The 22,929-nt window shown below is 39.0% G+C and overlaps 1 protein-coding gene across 1 annotated transcript in view; it reads left to right on the forward strand.

The window, feature by feature from the left end:
• Positions 1-531: 531 nt before the first annotated feature.
• large2 (LARGE xylosyl- and glucuronyltransferase 2) overlaps positions 532-22,929 on the forward strand; it is an 82,429-nt gene continuing 60,031 nt past the window's right edge. The window contains exon 1 of the mRNA XM_060877503.1: positions 532-630. The gene's annotated coding sequence lies outside the window, so the exon portion shown is untranslated. The remainder of the gene's footprint in view (positions 631-22,929) is intronic.

Here is a 22,929-nt window from a genome sequence, read left to right on the forward strand (position 1 = left end):
TCCTTCAGACAGAGCTTCCTTCTGATTCGCTTAGAAAAAAGGGGCGGGCAAAGAGGAGGATGGATTAAGGCAGAGGCATCAGGGAGGTTTTCAGCAGCAGATCTGCACACAACAGAGATAGAAGCAGTTGCGGAAAGCAGAGAACAGAGATCCGAGGCGCATAAAGAGAAAGTGAGAGAACGAAAGAAGCGAAACAGGAGTGTTTATTTCTGAGCAATCTGTCTGTCTGTGCTTTGCATGAATGAATATCTGTGGATGTGATCTGTGCATGAACATCATGACACGTGAGACCAGGGTGATCAGTGATCCCTCAACACATGATGCATGAAGTCCTTTTATTAACCTGGAACTTTACTGTTTAAGAGATCACTCTTTCTCACTTACTCTGGGGTGGAGAGAGAGAGAGAGAGAGAGAGAGAGAGAGAGAGAGAGATTCTTTGATTGAGAGAACAGTTTCATCTTCATCCTGTCTTCATCCTCCAGTACAGTATCACCTGGACAAAAAGACACTTGTCCTCTCAACACGTGGATCTAGCAGATTTTTTTTTTTTATATTTTATTTTTAAGGATTGCTTTTGCTTTGGATTTCTTCCATTGCTTTGAATGAGAGTTTTTTCAGTCTACAGTAAGGTAAGACAGTTTCTCAGTCTGTTTATATCTGGAGGTTTTACAGGAGCATGAGCCAAGTTGGAAGAGATAGATAACTTTTTAGGATAGATTATAGTAAAGATCCGGTGCTTTCAGGTCTATAATAATATAATCTATATTAAGTCTATATAATACTATAATATCGTGACTGGGGTTAGTATGTGTACCTTTTGACATGAGATCATACCTTTATCTTTTTTGTACCTTTAATATAAGGGGTGTAAGGGTTAGGGATTTTAAAGGGGTAGGGATTTCTGTTTTTGCATTTCTAGGTAAGCTGGAAAAATAGATCCATCTTTTTTTTTTATTTGGATGTTGTTTTTTGTGAGAAGATTATTATTTAACATTTAAGGATGGAGTCATCAGTATCAGCGCTTTATAACGGACAGAAATAAAGCTGTAACTTTAAGTTTGTTGGTGTTATGAGTTTCAAGGGACAGATGAAAGAGCCTCATAAGAAAACTTCTGTTTATAGCACTAAATTGTAAACAGAAGCTTTTTTGCCATTCTTTAATACATATATATTTAATAAAGGTACAATAAAGGTAATAAAGATATGCCCATGATAGTATCACACAAATGACAATTTAGATTATGGTACCTTTATTTCTGATAACGATAATGACCGATAATTACTTATAATTATAATTTGTGTGGGTGTGTATTAAATGGCACATATATCCTGGTCTCTGGATACAAAAAAAGGTTACTGCTAATTAAACCACATTGTTCTTCACTGGAGCGCAAAATGCTGAGCGCCCCAAGTGCTCCTGTGGCAGCTGCTACTCTCCAAACACCTCCAAACTCTCTGCTTTACTCACCCGGTGTGTGCAAATATATTTGTGTGTGTGTGTGTGCTGAATCTGCTGTCCTGCTGTTGTCAGCAAAGAAGGTGTGATCTCAAGCCCACAAGAGTCTTGAGTCTCAGTCGCTGGTGTGTTTCGTTTTTCTGTCTGCTGGGATAAAAATCTCTGTAAGCAGCTGATGGTCTACATTTTGTCAGACCTTGTCACATCCTCGCCTCACCTCTTGTGCTCTCACTCTTAAACATCACGCTAACCAGGTCTGATTTACATGCCCATCCCTTTATCACGGAGCTCATTTTCCCAGGAAACAACTCTCTGATATGGGAGGAGGAGTGTGTGGGGGAGTTTCTACCAATGATAATAAAGCAGTGCTATTTTGTTTAGTATTAGATCTCATGTAGCATATCAGTCATGGTGTCAGATATCAATACATTCTTCTGAACCGTACAAAATATCAGACGAGGTAGAGAATTCCATCCTAGGAGATCGACTTGATATAGTTCAGATAGCGGTCACCTGCTGTGGGTACACACACACACACCACTTAGATTAGGGTGGCCAGATGCCTGCTTACCTTCCCTCTGACGCACAGTGAATGGCAGATGGCTCTCTTTGGATAAGAGAGAGAAAGATAGTGAAGAAAGGAAGACTGAGAGGAAGAGTCTAACAGTGTTTGTTTGGATTTAAAAATGAGTTAACCCCAACACACAAATGTACATGCACTTACATTATATATATATGTATATATATATATATATATATATATATATATATATATATATATATATATATATATATATATATATATATCCTTTCATTCAAAATGACGGGATTACCATCATATAAATGGACACAATATATGATGTTGAATATACAGGCTCTTAAAAGACCACTATCCATTTGCTGCTTGGGACTTTATCTCACAAATGCTGCCTACCAAGGCTGGTTTTCAATGGATTTAAGATTAGTTAAGCTATTTTTAAACGGATTCTCCAGCATTTTTCAACCGTATCTCTGCATACCACATCTTTAGCGAGTAGGTGTTTCCTTGTGCTGAGAAAAATCCAGCTCACTTTTAGTGAAAGCCTTTAAGACAGTTGACGCAAGCCCCGTAAAGTCCTGGTTTATTGTTGTTATTCAGCTTCATCCACTACTATGAATAATTCAGTAGCTACAAAGAAACTGGGATCTTTTGATGATTAAAATACGTGACCAACTCAAATAAAAACTAGAAGTGTTTTATTTTAACTGTAGTTAATAGTTTTCATTTCTTTGATGTTATTTTATTGGTTTTGTTCATTGGTCAGAAATACAGCTACCGAATTTAAACAAAGGTTTGTTAAGCACACTCAGAAGAACTCTCAGAAGTCCCCTAAGCATGGAGACGACCCTCAATTAATTACTAGATAATTATGTAAACAACCAATTTAAAACATTTTATATGTTTGCATCCAGATTTTTATTTTTATCGGCAAGCCACAAATTAAAATACATGGTATGTTTAATTCACTTCCTGTTATTGATTCAGTGTTTCGCTTCTTCAGGGTTTTCACTCTCGGACGATTGAAACTGTCTTTGTATGCTGTAGCGTTACAATTTCCCTTTGCTGGAACTAAGAGGCCTAAACCAGTTCAAGCATGACATTGCCTCTGTGCACAACGCAAGCTCTATGAAGACCTGATTTGCCAAGCAAAGTGTCGAAGAACTTGAGTGTCCTGCACAGAGTCTTGCTACCAACCACTATAAACACCTTTTGGATCATTGACTGAAACCCAGACCTCCTCAACCAACATCAGTGCCTGACGTGCCTAATGCTCTTGTGGCTGAATGAACACAAATCTAGTGGAAAGCCTTTTCAGATAGGTTGAGGTTGTTATAACAGTGAAGGGGAGATGGGATGGAATGATCAAAAAATACATAATGGTAACAAGCCTACACGACTATTTAGACTGATTGAGGTGCATGTAAATTAGTGGGCTTTCACACTAGCAGTTTAGTTTGGAAGTGACTGTGTGGTTTGCAGGAACAATTGGTAAAGTGCAAGCTTTAGTCATGTGGAACGGGAAGGATGCCATGGTACCAAACCTGACGCTACCTGTAGGAGGTGTTGTGAGTTCGAGTCTCGTGAATGTGAGCTCGATCCATACTCAGGTCCGCACTTGTTCAGGAATTAAGTAAACACACTACGTGTGTGTTCTGCTGACGACATTAGTTTTCATGTAGACAACGGAGTAATAATTTTAAAAATATATACGTCATGTTGTGTTCTTTGTGCACATTTGTGATGACATACTGTAAGATAAATGCAAATGTGACAAGGTTTAATAGAATCAAGTGAGTCTGAATCCGAAACAACACTGTTGGACACCAGGTACAATCACGATCGGATTCAGAAGGCAATCTTCGCCAATTTTGAAAACCTTTTTAAATGTGCTGAAAAATTATTTCAGCAATCAACCAACTGAATCAAATGAAATTTGAATGTGGGGTGTGCTGTTATTGGAAATAAATCAACTTCAGGGCATCAGCATCACACCAGCCAATGTGATTGCTTTACTGTAACAGCACAAGCTTGATTTATTAGCTTTATTCTTTACTTAATGATTCTTTCACTAATTTCTGTGTCAGAAATCATTCGTTCATACAATCGTAGACATTCAGATTCACAAGGGTTCCTATTTTTCCCAGTTTAAGAAAACATGAGATACTGCTTGTGTTTAATATTGCAGTATAAGCAACTAGAGAAGTTTCTCAGAGCCTGACATGCTTCTGATTCAAATCACAATTCCTGTTTGAAATTCAGACTGCTCCTTGTCATTAGTTCGCTGTGCTGTCTTTGTTCTGTTTTCCCTCGTTCCCAGTGTAAATGTCATACGTGTTCTGAGTAACATTCAAGTAAAAGAACCTAGTTATTGGCCAAAAAGATCCCTAAAGCAGACACATACACATATGATAGTGCGACATCTGACTCTATTAATAAAGCATGCTCAGATGGCGTGACTGGGATGAAAAGTCTCTCACAATAGTGATGAAATACCTTGTTTCTTCTGGCAGGTACGCATTCATAGCATTGCTTTTCTGTCCTAATGGAAAAGCCTGCCACGGGACCTGTGTCATTAGTTTAGAGAGGAATTATGCACTGTTGGGGCACACTAAGCCGCTTTTCGGTCTGCGCTGAGGTCACTCGGGAGCTTTAAGCTCCTATCAGTTTTTTAAAAACCCATTTTCAAGCATTCAGCTGCGTAATAATTCACTCGCCTGTGTTTATGAGGGAAAATCTGCTTTAGGGCTGGTGTGTAAGGGCCTCAACATCAGAGTGGTGTTACACAACACGACACTCAGAGAGAAAAATCAATACACACAGAACTCAGGCTTGCCTTGTTTCGTTTGTACAACTCTCTGCATGCCTACTGTGTCATGATTTTTCTCTCCGTGATGATGCATGGTGTTCAGTAAAAGGATATGGTCAGTTTTGCTCAGGTATTTAACCAAAAAATTTGTATATGAAGCTCGTAGATGGATATTGGAATCATCACACACATGGCCAGGCATTGTTCATCCAAATGCAAGATAAATCCATAATAAATATAAACTAATGTTTTTTGTGGTGGATCCATTTCCAACTAACTCTAAAATTGAGTAACACAGTTGAGTTTTTTTAGCTTTGATATTACAAATACACAAAACATCTTCAAGACCGATAACCTTCCTGCTCACAAATGAGAGGCTGTGTGTATTTTTGTCAACAGAGCAAGGAAAAAAAAGGCAGATGAGTGAACGACACAGGAAAAACAGGAACTAGCTTGTCTCCACAACATTAAATGATGAGCTGTAATCGATTAGCATATAGTTGTTTATTACAAAAATAATGTAATAATGTTCTTGCTGCATATTGCAGTGGTATAAATAAAATATTTCACGACGTTTGAGTTATACAATTATTGGAAAAAAGAAATGGGTGAAATCAGTAATTATTGTTTTACAACAGCAAGTTTTACGCCTCGCTAATTTTTTACTTTCATTTAATTATTAGCAGCAGGATGCTTATCTGCTAGCAGACAGTATTTGGTATTAGCTGATAAGCAGTAATAAGCGTTCGTCAGTCAAGCTGGAATGATTTGAACGACAATTTCTTTGAGTTGATGAGAGTACTGTGAGACTTATTTGGGGCTTTGAAAAAGCTTTTTGCCACTGTTATCCCATTAGACACTTGTACTTCCTCTGTCTATGTACTCAGCAGAGCAGGGATAAGGAGCGAAACTGCCCTGGATGTTAAAAATTCATCCAAACCTTCCATCCAATGAAATATTTAACCTTCTCTTCCTTTGCTATATAAGACAGAAACATGGAGCGCCGTCACTACAGCATGTTCGGCCAACCTTGACAAGACATCTGACACTCTTACTTAATTCTAATATAAGAGGAACGTCATGGTTGTGCGCCGATCCTAAGATCATGAAGCTCTAAAAGCTTTATCGAATTTTAGTTAGTGTTTGTTCTCCTGCAGAGAGACACGCTGAGCTATCAAGCACCAAAGCAGATGATAAATGTGTTTGATGCTCATTTCTCCTCTATTGTCAATAGCCTCCCACTGCATGTGATTGCGATCACTCTAATCATCCCTGCATTAGCTGGATCACATTCACACACGCACTCTCGCGCTCACTCAGCCAACCAGTGTGAAGGAATATGAAATCCGACCTGCTGGCTTTTCTCTATTCACATGCATATTCACTGCTACTGTTCCTTAGCATTACAAATTAGCATTACGGTGGCAACAGTGATCAGACAATCAAAAACTACTTACAAAGTGAAGTAAGGACCGTTGACCCTGTGGGGCTGGAGGAATTGGTGACGATAGCTTATTAGGTACTGAGGGTGTCAAAGTGAGGGGTCAAAGCCTTTGTCTGGAATAATGGGGGGCTGATTTGCTCAGAAGGCCTGTTGTGAGGTGGACACCAGCAGAGCGTGGCAGAATGGAAACAAACACACATTCACACACTCTTATCAGAGCCTGGAGAGTGCGAATGTGTACAGCGCTGATAAGGTGAAGGAGAAAGGGAGAATATTGCTGATCTTAAAACAGATTGGTGGAATCTGAACAATTTAAATGAGCTTTCTGCAACACCAGCAGCCAAAAGCGTTCGAAAATCTCCTAGCTTACGCAAGCACAAATTTCTACGTACATTCAATGTTTTATTGTGTTTTTACTGTTTCTGAAAGTGCACAGTGTATTTTCACATGGGAACATTTTAATAGGTTTTAGCACTATTATGATGAATGTGGACCTATAGGAAGACTTTGGTAAACAATGCAGTGCTGTCTGACAAGTAAGACAACATTAATGTGGGAAAAACTTTAATAAATAAGGCCATGAACTTATTTTTTTCTTCAGCTTCAGTTGTTATGTCAGGTTTTGGATACTGAACTCAATTTTACCAGTTTTTAAAAATAAAACTTAATCTAATCCATTGTCTAGACTACTTGAGAGTTATCTTCTAAGTTGAATCATCTTTCCATGTCTTAAATTGTACCTGAACTTAAAGTAAACCATCATTCACCTGTACACAATAAGACTATTTTGGATAAACATTTAAATCTTATTGAATATCCTAATCCTTAACAGTTTAGAAACATAGATAGATCTATGCCAATTTTTTAAATAAAATTTGCTCTTTCAGATTCCAAGTCATCCAGTGTTCAATACATTAGTTCTCAAGCCTAAAAAACATATTTTGCATTCGCTTTTCAGCATCAGTTATTTTTCTTCAATTCATTTTTTTTTCCACTTTAAGCACTTAAATGTATGATTTTTTTAGAAGCAGGAGAAACATTCTGTAAAATACAACAAATGAGAAAAAAAGTAAGGCAGATTAGCAGTTTATTTGAGGAAGGGAGGAATGCAGTATCACAAAACATAACCTTGCAGGTAAATGAACTTTGTAAAGGTTTTCTGATTGGCTTCTTTCACTTCTCACATAGATTTGGGGTGAAAAACACCTTTTCTAGTTAACCGCTGCCACTAGGATTACTGATGCTAGTAACTGTTAGCATTAAGTGTGGTATTAATTTACCTCACAGAAGGAGTTTATGTAAACACATGGTTGTTAGTTTACAAACAGGCTAATGCGAATGTTATAACATACATTGCTTTATTACAGCACAGAAAACAGAACACACCTTCATAGAGTGAAGTGATGTGTATATATATATTGATATCTTCTCAAAGCAGAAGTTTAAGAAGGCCGGTTGTACAGTACCTAAGCTTGCATAAGTATTTCTCCCCCTTTGAGCATTTTCACATAGTTTAAGTGTTATAACCTGGAATTGATATAATAGTGTTGCAACCTTACAGTTGAATTAAGTTCAACCAATAAGTTTAATTAAATGATAAAAAAGGCTGTTTGTTACATAAATATTCACCCCTTGCTTGGTCAATTCTAGGTAGATCCAACTTTGCCTTCTGGGAAGTTTTTTATCCGCTTTGCACATTTGTATTCTGATATCGTTGGCCATTTTTAAAATATATTGTTCGGGCTTCTCAGTAGCTGTAAGCTGTATTTATATTGAGATGATGTGACGTTTGAAATTGCATGCAGGTGGACTCCGTTCATTTAATGAGCTTATGGGATTTGTGACAACTAAGGGTTTCACAGCAAGAAGTGGGGTGAATACTTATGCAAGCACAACTTTAATGTTTTGTCTTTGTAGATTTTCCCCACACTTTTTTCACAGTATTATGGGCTCTTTGGTGTATATTTATGACATATAATACCAATTAAGTCCATTTCAGTTCCGGGCTGTAACACTACAAAATGTGGAAATATACAAGGGAGGATGAATACTTATGCAAGTGATGTATACTGTCTGGCTAATATTGTCATCTGAAGCCCGAGTCTGTTTTGAGAGCTGCATTGGTGTTATATATTAAGTCATCATCACAGCTACAAAGACATGTTGCTTCTCCTATTGCTTTTTCCCCCTTTTTCTCCACCATTCATTCTGTTCACAGGAGCTGTACACAATTTATACACATAAAGGCCCATTGTGGAGTTTTATATGACTGAGCTGTGCCACTTCATGTAGGAGGTGTAGTAGAATGTGCCTCATCAGCCCCTGTACGCCTGGATGACCTTCTAGACTCTTCTGTCAGTAACAGATTAGCTTTTAAGGTCATATTTTTCCACATAGGTGTGGGTGTCTACGCATGTTGGCATGATATGTTTTAAAACCCATTAACATGCATGACTATATTTACGACCCTGGCCTCTGGTTTTCCCAACAGCATAGTACAAGTCAATTAAACTATATTATGTAATATAGCCATTGATGTATCGGCAGTTCTAATCATCACCTCAGCAATTGTTTTCAATCGAGCCACGGGTCATGAGTCTTCATGATGCGTGTAGTGAAAATAATTCATTACTCAGCAGTAGAGTAGCATTCTCTAAAGAGCTGCATTCAGCTGTTCTGCTTTCCTGCAGGGATTTCCAGGAACACAGATTTATTTTGAAGCCTCTAAATAAATTTACATCCAAACAGGCTTCCGACACCAGCGGGGGACGGAGAGGAATGTGGCAGTTTTTCGAAAAAGTTGCTTATTCGAAACTCGCCTCACAGCTCCACAATGGCCAGTGAGTGTGGAGGAGGAAAGCTGTGGAAGCTGAGACTGGATGACACCCTGTCTTCATAAGTGATAATCATAACACATTGTTACCACACAGGCAATCTGTTATTTTAAATAAATATTTAACGGCGAGGTGAAAGCGTTGTTTTAAGCAAGAGCCATGCAGCTTCGACATATTTCAAACTAATAGCTGAAACTGAAAATTAAAATAGTTTATAACACAACACTGATGAATTCTCAAATCTGATTGGTCAGATGGTGTTGATTAATTTTTTAACGGTGGTTCTGGTCTTCAAGGTGACTGCAAGGAAGAAGGATGGACTCTCAGATTTTTGGTACAGAGAAACTTGTGCTTTGTGGTTTCTCGGTGACATGACAAGCTGTGGTTTTTTTTTGTCTTATTAGCATAATAAAAAAGAAAAGCTGGTAAGGAAACTCTTTATAGCACCTATAGCGTTAATTATTTTCCTATAACAGCCTGTCCAGTGCTTTATTCCTTATTCCTTACAGGTCGGATGGCTGTATTTTGTTTTCATGTCAGTACAGTGCAGCTTTTTACCTGAACTCAATGTGTAGGGACTTGCTATATTTTACCATGCAGGTGATGTTCAAGTCATCCAAGCACTCAGCCTTAATCATACTCTGAGAAATCTACCGCTTATCCGAACTACCTCGGGTCATGGGGAGCCTGTGCCTATCTCAGGCGTCATTGGGCAACAAGGCAGGATACACCCTGGACGGAGTGCCAACCCATTGCAGGGCACACACACACTCATTCACTCATGCAGTCACACACTAGGGACAATTTTCCAGAGATGCCAATCAACCTACCATGCATGTCTTTGGACCAGGGGGAGGAAACCGGAGTACCCGGAGGAAACCCCCGAGGCACGGGGAGAACATGCAAACTCCACACACACAAGGTGGAGGCGGGAATCGAACCCCAACCCTGGAGGTGTGAGGCGAACGTGCTAACCACTAAGCCACCGTGCCCCCACTCTGAGAAATCATTCATTCATTCATTCATCTTCTACCGCTTATCCGAACTACCTCGGGTCACGGGGAGCCTGTGCCTATCTCAGGCGTCATTGGGCATCAAGGCAGGATACACCCTGGACGGAGTGCCAACCCATCGCAGGGCACACACACACTCTCATTCACTCACGCAATCACACACTAGGGACAATTTTCCAGAGATGCCAATCAACCTACCATGCATGTCTTTGGACTGGGGGAGGAAACCGGAGTACCCGGAGGAAACCCCCGAGGCACGGGGAGAACATGCAAACTCCACACACACAAGGTGGAGGTGGGAATCGAACCCCAACCCTGGAGGTGTGAGGCGAACGTGCTAACCACTAAGCCACCGTGCCCCCACTCTGAGAAATCATGGTTTAAAAATAAATGTTTTTAATTAGACATTAGGATTCTGTATAAAAACAATAAAATGTACTATTTCACACATCATGTCATACTGTTTACTACCTACCCCCTTGACTGCCTGATATCTGAGATCCTCCTACTGTTCTGCAATACTAGGAAAGCCCACGGCTTTCTGAAGTTCGTCTCAGTCGGCTCTCAGAAGTCGTTCTATATATTTAACAAGCCCTTAAGCAGTAGGATGAGTCCTAAAAGAAACACTAGCTCCTGCACTGGAAGCTGTTCTAACAGTCTGTTTCTTATGCTTTCATTATCTTTTTTTCTCTTCTACTTTTTGTCTTTGGCACTTCATCTGATTATTAGTTTTGAGTCTCATAAAATGTGCGAACGTATCTGTCACCAGAGCTGATGAATATCTCTTCATGTGACAATATAATAAGACATCAGTGTTAACAGGTGTATGTCATGCTGCATATGTCTAAATAACAATGATAATAATAGTAATCCAAAATATATTTTGGACATACTAAGAGAAGATGCTAACAACATGTAGTCTTTGAGGACAACAACAACCTCCTAATCAATACATAATTGTCAGACTGTAGAAATGACATTATTCATAATAACACTCATTGGACCCTCCAGTGTCATCTAAATGTGGATGGGTTCTCTTTTCTGTCTGGTTCCTCTCAGGGTCTCTTCATCTTCCATCTAAGGGAGTTTTTCCTCTCCACAGTCGCCTCAGTCACCTCAGACTTGATCATTGGGGATAAATGTGAACACATTGAAATATCTAAGTCTAACATTAATCTTGCACATTTGTACTATATTTCTTATGTTCTGTAAAGCAGCTTTGAGACAATGTCCATCGGTAAAAGGGCTATAGAAATAAAATTGAAATTGAAATTGAAATCAAATAATCCTCAGGTATGTGGTGTCAATACAACTGTTTTACTACTCCTTATTGAGTCGGAGCCTTCTTGATCTCGAATCGAAAATATCAAACTTTAACATTTACTATTCCTTATTCTTGAGGGTCAAAGGGAATACCCACAATAGACAACTAGATTTGTAATGTTCGTCGCGACAAACTTTGATGTTGGCTTTGACGAGGCAAGTATTCGCAAAGGCCGGTGCTTTTTGGAGTCGAGTGGACGTAAGGGTCAGTGTTACTTTTGGAGGCAAGTGGACAGAAAGATAGGGTGCCAAAACATTTGGAGGCAAGTGGAGACGAGCATGTGATGTCATCCGAATACTCCTGAGGAAGTTCCCCTCATTGGGCTGAGTGTTTTGATATATCACATGCCCATGTTGTGCAAAGATTTTTATTTTCACGTGACATCACGTCACGTCACGTGACGTCATCAGAATACACGTGAGGAAGTTCCCCTCATTGTTCTGAGTGTTTTGATATTTCATGATATGTCCATGTTGTAAAAAGTTTTTTGATTTTGCATATTTTGGGGCGGGGCTACGGGACAACCAGAAGGCCAGTCGGTACACCAGTTTAAAAGCTTGTTCAGAGTATCACCCTAAAGGAGCTGGCCGAGTTTGGTGTAGATAGTTCGAAAGCTTGCTGAGTTATAAACCTCCAAATTTTATAATGGGAGTCTATGGGAAAAAAACGTCATTTTGAGACCCGGTACCGTAAGTACTGGTACTCGGATCGCTTAGAAAAATAATAGCAACAAAATTCAGCCCAGGGTCTACAACAAATCCGAATTTGGTGCATGTGACTCGAAAGCCCTAGGCCGCATTAAATTTTATAAATTTTTGTCTAAGCTTAAATAGGAAAACAGAATGTTGGCTTCTATAAAGCCAATATAATAAGAGCCAGAAATAAACGGCTTTTTCTTATTTTTTTGTTTTTCCCCGCAAAACAGAACGCATGCCGAGATAGCCAACTGACATCGTTGATGAAGTCACCTTTTATCGCTTTTGATCTTTGCGATTCTCTTGTGTAATCTTGTGACTGTGGATTCACCAATGTGAAATTGTTACTATAGATGGCAGGTGTGCAGTCTTCAAATCATCTAGTGTGTGCATCCTGAGGAATATAACATTAAATATCGGTTGAAACTGTCGATAAAGATTTAAAAATCGTCTAGTGTGTAGCCAGCCTAAACAGAGAAGTGTACCACACTGAGAAAACTGCTATCTTCCGTCTATCTTCCCTCTGAGTGGACTTACCGATGCCTACAGGTAGATAGTGTCACTCTGATTGATGAGAAAAAAAGAGTGTCATCCCTCTCACCCAGAAAGAACAGCCAATTCTGCTCTCTTGACTATCCGTCACGGATGACTGTGGTGAAGTGTTTTCAATTTATAAATTAGGATTTTTAATTTCTTACTACTTTTTAACTTCTCCCACTACATTTCTGCCTCTCTTTTACCTCTAATACCTCTGTGTCTGTGTTTCTATGCAGCTTCCAGAATGATCCAGCATGATCCCCAATGCTGCCTCAAAATTATCTACTTAAACAAGAAAATTCCATGTTTCAGAATTTATTGAGTTGTACAAACTCATGCATTCATTCATTCATCTTCTACCGCTTATCCGAACTACCTCGGGTACCTTTGGACCGGGGGAGGAAACCGGAGTACCTGGAGGAAACCCCCGAGGCACGGGGAGAACATGCAAACTCCACACACACAAGGTGGAGGCGGGAATCGAACCCCAACCCTGGAGGTGTGAGGCGAACGTGCTAACCACTAAGCCACCGTGCCCCCACTCTGAAAAATCATGGTTTAAAAATAAATGTTTTTAATTAGACATTAGGATTCTGTATAAAAACAATAAAATGTACTATTTCACACATCATGTCATACTCTTTACTACCTACCCCCTTGACTGCCTGATATCTGAGATCCTCCTACTGTTCTGCAATACTAGGAAAGCCCACGGCTTTCTGAAGTTCGTCTCAGTCGGCTCTCAATGGACATTTGTTCAAAATAAGAAGATAATTGTCTTTGTGCTAAAAGATGTACTGAGTAAAAGAGGTTCCTTAGGGTTCTATATAGACCCATGTGGTTCTACCTAATAGAACCTTTTTCCCAAAATAGGCAAATTCTAGCTAGAACCCTTGGAGAGCAATGAAGCTTTTTAAATTAAAACTGTCCTTTAATTCAAATAATTAAAAAAAATAAATCAGTGTGGAATGACATGCTTATGAATAACATTTTAGAATATATAAATATTATATAGTTTATTAAATTTGTGAAAGAATTTAATTTGAAATGATAGAAACACTTTTTTATTTTTTTGTAAATAATAATAATAATAATAATAATAATAATAATAATAATAATAATCCCTAAATGACTATAAAAAGAATCATCAAACTTCTTTTCAATGCCATTGGATTCTTTTTAGTGAACATATATAAAGATCCATTTTGGGCTTTGAAGCGCTCTTAAAAATAAAGGTTCTTAAATGGTTCTTTTTCAGATTGTATGGTTCTCTGAAGGAACTTAAAATCACGTATGTTTTCATTGCACAAAAGGTTTCTTGTAGTCAAAGAGGTCAGTAATTAAAAAATATATTTCTAGTACTAAGCAATATGGGGTTCCTTTAAGAACCATTTACTGAAAGGTTCTTTTAGGAATATTCTGAGTATATCATTATATTTTACATATCCCAGATTACTACAAGCATCGGTATTTTAAAATACCATACCCAACCCCATTAAAAAAAAAATATATATATATATAATATATATAAACATAAATGATGCATGCCCAGTATTAAGTAAACCCTCATGTCTCTACTCAGCTACCACTTTCTGCATGATGAATTACAGCATGGCGCAAATCCTCGAAGCAGTAAGATTTGAAGATTTAGTGCTGACTAAGGACCAAACTGGCAGAGGGAGAGTGGGAGAGAGAGAGAGAGAGAGAGAGAGAGAGGGCACTGGGAACAGAGTGTTAAATATTTAGAAAGGCCAGTGAGGTCAGATGTGCCATGTGTGACAGCTGCTTTGTGTCCAAAGTAATGGCCAGAGAGAGAGAGACGGATGGGTGGAGTAATTTTAGTCACTAGTTTCACTAGGTACTGTAGTAGTGTAGACATTGAGAAACCAGAATGCTCAGACGTTTCTGTCCTGTAGACTGTATACAAACTCCTGAAACTGGAGACTCCTTTTATAACTTTTGTAATGTATTAGAGTGCAATAAAATAAATAGGTGCAGCGTTACAATATGATATAGTTAATGTATACTGTGTAGTTTGTGTATACTGTAGTTACTATAAAGGCTCTACTGTAAAGTTTACTAATGTAGTTCGGTAGTTAAGAGCATTACAGTCAAGTGATGGGCTACAAACATAGAGCCGCAGTCCTTATACCCTCCTGATAAAGGTTTTCGTTGTTGCACATTGACATAAAGACATCATGTGACATCATGTGACCTAATGTTTTGGCTCTGAGAGCATTATATGGCACTTAGTTCTGACACGGTTGTATTTCATGTATTTGGTAATTAAACAAAACATTACATTACATAAGTGGTACATTCATTTGTAATACATTTAACATTATGCATGTGTCATTCTCTACATAATTATGTGGTGCCACCTCTTCGTGTTCTTTTGCACCCAGTCTACTGGAAATTACAGTAGCTACCGGTTGCATATTATCCAAAACATCTGATTTAGTCTTTACAAATATAGGATTGTGATGATTATTTTAAAGCGTTGATGATTATTACACTGTGCAGTTTTAATACTGTGACATATCACAAGACCAACAATCACATTTTTTTTTTTTTTTATCTGATTGCTTTCAACGTGAAATGCCTGATCATGATTGTAGTGGGTGGAGACTGTTGTATTTTGGGTAGAGTGTTTTCCCACACACATATGCAGTACACATATGCAGTGAGCTCACTGCTGGCCTCCGAGTGTTTGTGGGAGTACATGAGGATTTTAAATAGAATCTCAGTGCTTATTCCAGCTCAGTGGATGCAGAAAAAACCGTGGGAGTCATATGTGTGTGTGTGTGTGTGTGTGTGTGTGTGTGTGTGTGTGTGATTGTGTGTGACGAGATTGCTGTTTAAACTGCATCAGATATTGATAGGCTCATGCGGTTCACACGGTTCACTTTCTGTAGACTAATATTAGGAAGGTGAAATGTGGTGAAAATTGTAAAAGTGATAAAAGTGAACACGTTCAGCATGTGCGTGTGTGTCAGTATTAATCTGCCTCAATAAATTATTCAGGATCCATTCAGACCAGCAGGCTAAACAGCTTCCTCATATCCTACCACTCAATCTGCATGCTTTTATTGGGTTCACTTGCATGTCAGGACCGTATGTGTACACGTATTTGGCTCTTTGTAAAGAGCAAAAAGGACCAAAGGTCCTCATAATCATTTGGTCCTCAGAAAAATTATAGTGGTCTCTCAGCTTTTATGTCAAGAATTACATGAGAAAAGAAAGCTTCGGTGTGTAGCCCAGACCTGTTTTTCGGTTGCCAGGAAACCTTATACCTTATTGATTAGGCTAATTATAAATGGTGAGCTATTGAAACTAATTATGTCTTATAGGCTAAAACCCATGTGCTCAGAGTAGAGGTCTTCATGGGTCCACTTAGATCCGAAAACCCGTGGTCCGACCCGAGATCCGAGCGGGTTCGGGTCTAAAAGTTTCACGTGTGCCTCGGACACGGGTCGGGTATAATAATAGCGGCATTACTATACTAAAACCCGAACTACTATATATCACGTGTGTGCATCGACTCGAGTCCTTTTCCAACCTCTCCTCTGTTTGCCAAGACCGCTTGTGACATGTGGCTGGTGACGTGTGGCTGGCGGTAAGCTAATTTTTGTTGAAACAGACCTGTCAATCAATTTTGAATCCACGCTGTAGCGGTTACTTTAGTGTAGAGCTATGCAACATTCGGGTCCAGTCGGGTTAAAAAAATACCAACGGGTCGGGTCGGACTCGGGTCTAATTTTTTTGGGTTTATCTCGGGTCGGGTCTTTCTTAAAAAAATAAATAAATTATGCTATATAAATATATTATATAGGTTTCTCAGGACTTTGAGGTTGTTGGCTATGTATGTGCAGGAGGTTTATTGACAATACCACAACACAATCTAAAGCCACAGTTGTTAAAATCAACAAAGGTCAAAACACCATAGGAAAATTTTTGAAATTTTGAAAACAAAATTTTGAAAACAAAAGCTAGAATCTAAAGAATAGGCAAAAATCAAGGCAAGGGATGAAACATCAGAGTAGCAGTAAAAAATTTACAATGAACAGAACTTACTAAGATGCTCAGCTGTGGCAAGACTTCGCAACAGTTTGATCCATGTGCAGGTTTTATATATTCTGGGACATAGGAAGTAATCAGGAAGCATCTATTCAGGTGAAGAAGCTGCCGGAGGAGTAGTAAAACATTTCGATCTAACTAGAAAGAAGTAGAAGCATCTAGCAGAAGTAGAAGTAACTAGAAATACTTAACTTGCAGAGAATTGTTCCTGGATGATTGAGAATCTTCAGAGACACATGAAGGTATAATGTAGAGTGAGTTAAACGTAGGCCCTGTTCAGACCTGGCATTGACATGCGTCCTGGGGGATTGACAAGTGGTCAGCTGAACCAGCTCTTAACTGGCGTCATAAATACACCTTCAGTGACCTTTTGTGATTTTTATTACCAGGTGTGAATGTGGTCTCATTTGGATAAAGCCCCAATTCTCAAGACGCTACAAGTGTCTAAGTGTAAATTATGTCTATCTGCTTTTAGAGAAGTATTTGCAGTCATGGAATGTGCTTGTAGAGACACTGAGAAAAGCCCCTAACCCTGAGCTCAATGCTTGGGTTGGATTTTGTTTTATTTGTAAGGTAAGCCAGTAACAGCACGTTCTCACAGCACCAGTTGAGTTCAGATTCAATCAAACCTCTTTGCACTTGCATTCATCTCATGCTATCGCATGCTAGCGCTAGCATGAAAAACACAATAAAGTTCAGCATATTTTTCATTTGTTTTATTATTTTGGTGCTATTATGAGCCTCACCTGTCTCTTCTGTGTCCCACAACATTAATCTACAACTCATGGTACATGTGTGTTGTGGAAAATAATGATGTCGTTAACGGCTAAAACACTTTACTTTACTTCCGGATCAAGCGTGGACTCGATTACGAGACCCGTTCACGTTGACGTTTACAAGAATCGTGACATAGTTCCAGTGCAACCAATCTCACACCACTTCCTTCTGTTAGTCTCAGGTTCTGTATCGTGGTGCGCTTCATGAGCCACATGACAGCTTTTACATTACCAATTATTCTGCATTCTTTGTTTCAGACTAAACTGTGTGTAAAAGCTCCCTAAGCCACTTTATATAAAGAAATGATTAAATAATTTTGTTTTACAAAATCTTAATATAGCAATCAAGAGTTCCCATGATTCTGACCTTGAGTTTGTGTTAAAGTCATTTTTGTATCTTAACAACATTTGGTCTTGAATGGACTTTACCTGCAAGCATATGGCAAGATGATGCTCTTGTGGGAGCTCTTTTCACTTTCTAATCCTTACGGGCACAATCAATGACTTTGGTCACGTTTCCTTATCGGTGTGGAGCAGTGTTACTTCTTTAACGCTATAAACATGCTGCTTGTGGTTTGAATGGAGGAGAGTAGAGAGGGAGGGCTCCATTAGAAGAGTGTTAAAACTCAATAATCTCCCTATCTGAGTGGCCCATGCCCACCAGCTACACACACCCAGGCAGCATAATTAACTCTAAACAGCCCTTATGACTGCATAGATCTCTTTAAATGAAGGAGGTAATGGCAATTGGGCGCTGATCTAATTTAGCCACTGGGAGCTGGTCAAACAGCATTTGGAGGATGGAGGATGGATAGAGAGAAAGGAGAAAGGATAAAGAGAAAGGCTTAAATAGAAAATGCGGGTGTTTTTTTTTTTTTTTGAAGATCTGCTTTGGTAGAAAACTGAGATCTATGCTAATCTTATTCTAATAATTCCACTTAGAATGACAATAAAACCAATAAAAATGTTAGTTTCCCTTAGTACAGCAGAGTTTAAAAGGTACAGAGTGGAACCGAGAATCTGTAATTAAGTGCTACTGAACACAAACATATTTTCTTGGGCATTGACACATCTGCTGAGATTGCATTTCCTGGCTTTTGTTGTAAAGAAAAAAAAAAAAACCCTTCAATATAACACCTACTCACTGAGATGTACCAGTTTTACGCTGACATGGTGCTGCTGCTGATTCAGAGAACCAGTGAATGTTTTCTGCATTTTCACCCGTTCAATAGAAACCCTGTTGGAGTTTCCTAATGCACGGTCTAACAATAAGAACAATCCTGGGATCTTTTAGAAGCTTCGTCATGGTGTCCATCTTTACAACTCCATGAAAGCATGCTCAGCGTTCGCAGATGTGTAAAGGACCCAGTAGTTGATATAGATATTCTACTAGCGTCTCAATTGTATAGCCAGCGTCCGCGCTATGAGGATTGTACGGGGTTTCCTGGTCTATAGAGTTCCTACAGGTTTATTTAAAGTATAATGACTCCATATGCACAGACAGCTGTTGGTGTGCGATAATCACTGACAACATAGCACGTTTAATTCAAAGCTATTTTCCTTCGCTTTCTTAGCATAGCACTTTGTTATTAGCGCCGATGCTGTGGGCAGATGTAAAGATCTAATGAGGCATGAAAAGATGGTTATGTTCATTAACCTGGGGGTCGTTCCTGAAAAGAGCGCAGCCCATTACCTAATGACACCGCTGTTGTGCAGCTTGCTGGAGTGTGTGTGTATGTGTGTGTGTGTGTCCTTTTGTCTGGTGAGTGAAGCAATGCCCTCGTGGAACAGCTGCAAATAGCACGGTCTAATTCGGGCGAAAATCGCAAGGCGAGTTCACTCCACAGTTGTAATTTGCTGGCATACGTGTTCACACGGGCCCACGCACACACGTTTCAAACATGCGCTAGAGCTGGTGTGGGAGGAGGGTGTGAAACAGCTCATGTGGAAAAGGAAGTAGTTATGGAGAGACAGGAGCTGTGTTTGTCTTTACTGTATTGTGTGTTTTATGTATTCTAGCTATCTATCTATCTAGCTAGCTAGCTGTCAAACATGTGATCTTGGTGACTTTGGTCATGTTTCTTAATGACTGATTTGATGCTACCCTTGTACGATTGTCATAAACGACACTCTTTAGTTTTTCCAAAATGGTGCGGAAAACAAAAAACATCCATCAGTCCTGCTGCTAGAAATGAATGAGATGTTTCTGGATGAGAGGGATCGACAGACAGCTTTGATCTGATAGGATCTTTCCAACCGTGTTGAGCTGAAAAGCATCTCAGAAGGAACAGCAGGTCAAACTTGAAGCCAAGAAGAGAAATCTGAGGCTATGGTGAAAAAAAGAACAGGCGAGCGTCCGGTGCATGGCAGTTAATCAAGCAGCTGATGTGTGTTGTGCAGCAGACGGTAGGATTTAGATCTACAGTATTGAGGTGTGTTGCCTCACGGCTTAAATAAACACAACGAATAAATCGATTCATTTTGTGTATTTTTTTTCCCCTGAGTGTGTTGAATGCAATGATCTAGTGACTGAATGAATTTAATAAAAAGAAAGGAGTGAAGCCTGAATGAATCACATTCCCGGGCTCCCGAACAGGCTACGGCTCTAGGGGTTAAAAAGACTTGCTTCTAATGGGAGCAGTTTTTAGCGCTGCGGGTTAATTGTCAGGGGATTTTCTCGATTGATCAGGTTGATCAGCCGTGGCGAGTCACAACCCTTCTGCGTTTAAGTGAATTATTGATTAATAAATACAAAGAGCGACTGATTAATTATTTGAGACCAGACCTGACTCGTGAAAAGTGAATTATCTCTATGCATAAGTCCAACTTAAGCAGAGTAAATAATCAAAGAGCACTCTTCCTCTTCCCCCTCTTTCTGTCCATGACACCTTTAGGGCAGTAGACAAGCCGGTCCCTCTTTTCTCCTCGGCTTCTGATGCCTTTCCATCACTTTGGCCCTGTAATCACACTTGATTGAGCTGTTTGTGCACAAACAGGGGCGTTTGCCGAGCAATTAAGGGCAGAGTAGGAGATAAAATAACACAGCCCTCCTGTGGACTCCCTGTCGTCTACGGGAATATATCGCCTTCCTCCCCCAGCCGAGAACAGATCTGCGCTTTCCTCCTACTGAGACACAGTTCATCTTGTTCTTTCCAGCAACTCAGTCAGATGTAATCAGAAGTTTTTTGCTTTTTTTTTTTTTTTTTTTTTTTTTTGTGAAGAAATATGCTTAAGCGCAGCTTTTATATAACAATCCTAGCTAGTGGGTGGATTGGAACAGTCACAGCGTTCACTGTTGTGTTTCATGTGAGGAATTTCTGTAGGTAAAAACTACAGGATCTGCTGGCATGTGATTCATATGTCGTGTTATTCGGTGCTCGGTGTGCGTTGAATTAAAAAAAAAGAAAAAGCAGAAAAAATCAGTAAAAGGAGTAAAACAGATTAGTGTTTTATTACAACACAGTGCAGCGGATTTGTAGTTAGCAACAAAGGGAAAGACAATGACACTATCTGTTTCTCTAGCTGTATTTATTTACTGCTCCAAATATTTGCATTTGTATCAGTATTCAGATTTAAACATGAAGTGTGCATGGAATAAACTGGGAGGTGTTTTTTTTTTTTTTTTTATATGAAATTTGTACCATATCATAAATACTTGGCTTCTTATTTTCTTTTGTTTTGTACATATGCAATATTTTCTAAAAATTTCTCTGCTTTTTTATGAACCTCTCTGGCAAGATTTATCACACGTTACTTATTTGAATAAAGTATGCATATTTGTTTACATCCCTACCAAGTAGGGAATGGAGGGATTTTAACCCATTTCTTCCCAATTTGGTCTACCATTTTCCAGCCATCAAACCAGTAATCTGAAAGCTACCAGCCAGAGAGGTTGAAGTTTAACATTGTCTTCTCCAGAGCCACACGAAGCTCAGATTTTTAAACTGCTGCTTATGCTGCTTCACAGGCAACATAACGCACTTAGAGGACCGGGCTGTCTGCCCTCTTCCACATACTTCAGCATACAGCTGTACATTACTGCATGGTATCTCTGTGACTGACAGAGAGAATGACTTGTATCTTGTATTCTTGGCCTTTTCTCAGTGATGCATTTTGCTCATATCCTGTGACATGTTTACAGAAATAGTTCACGGCAGCTTGTGTTTATTTTTAATACTGCTGATACGGCTCTGAGCGATGGGATCAGCCGTCTTCGCTTACCCTGTTTAAACACCATGACCTCAGCTTTGAGACAAATATCGCACACAGTTTTATATATATATAAAAAAAAAATTTTAACATGTATATTTAAATAACCTAGGGCATTTAAGACGCTCCTTAGTCTTACTGAGTCTTACGCTCAACATTTCTACTGACTTTATGACACCATCTGCAGCAAGTTGATGTTGTAGGTCTTTTTGTAAGTTGTCTGTGGGCTATTTTTGACCGTTCTCACCATCCTTTGCCTCTCCAATATTTTACGTGGCCTGCCACGTCTGGCTTTAACAAGAACTGTGCCTGTGGTCCATTTCCTCACTATGTTCCTCACAGTGGACACTGACCGCTTATATCTCTGAGATAACCTTTTGTAGCCTTCCCCTGAACCATAATGTAGAACAATCTTTGTTTTCAGGTCATTTTAGAGTTGTTTTGAGGCCTCCATGTTGCCACTCTTCAGAGGAGAGTCAAAGAGAACAACAACTTCAATTAGCCGCTTTAAATACCTTTTCTCATGATTGGATGCTCCTGTCTATGAAGTTCAAGGCTTAATGAACTCACCAAACCAATTGTGTGTTCCAATTAATCAGTGCTAAGTAGTTACAGGTATTCAAATCAACAAAATGGCAAGGGTGCCCAAATATATGCACCTGTCTAATTTGGTTTTGCTGCATATTGCACATTTTCTGTTAATCCAATAAACCTCACTTCACTACTGAAATATTACTGTGTCCTTCAGTTATTTGATAGACACCCAAATATTTATAAATGAAAATCATGGAAATTGTCTGGGGTTCCTAAACTTTTGCATACGACTGTATTTCTCTAAAGCTGTGTTGTAAAATTAAATTGAATTGAACCATCTCTATGTCATCTGTGCTACACTGCGTACAATAAATGTGTGTAATATAGTATTGCACATTGGCTCACATTCAATAATATTATATGTTGTGTTGGAATTCTTGCATTATTTGTATGAACTAAGTCAATTGAAATTGGTCAAATTTGTTACTGTTGGTTTTGTTACTATGGTAACTTGGTCGATTGTTACTGGCTGTGTATTTAGCCTGATCCTGTGCACTAAGTAATAAATAGCAAGCAGGATGTAATGCATAGAATCAAGTCAAGCCGAATGGGAAAGCTGTAAGATATTGATGCTTTTTTCCACTCATTCTGTTACATCTTTTCCACCAATAATAATTGTAAA

The sequence above is a fragment of the Tachysurus vachellii genome, chromosome 9, assembly GCF_030014155.1.
Source record: "Tachysurus vachellii isolate PV-2020 chromosome 9, HZAU_Pvac_v1, whole genome shotgun sequence".
Classification (NCBI taxonomy): domain Eukaryota; kingdom Metazoa; phylum Chordata; class Actinopteri; order Siluriformes; family Bagridae; genus Tachysurus; species Tachysurus vachellii.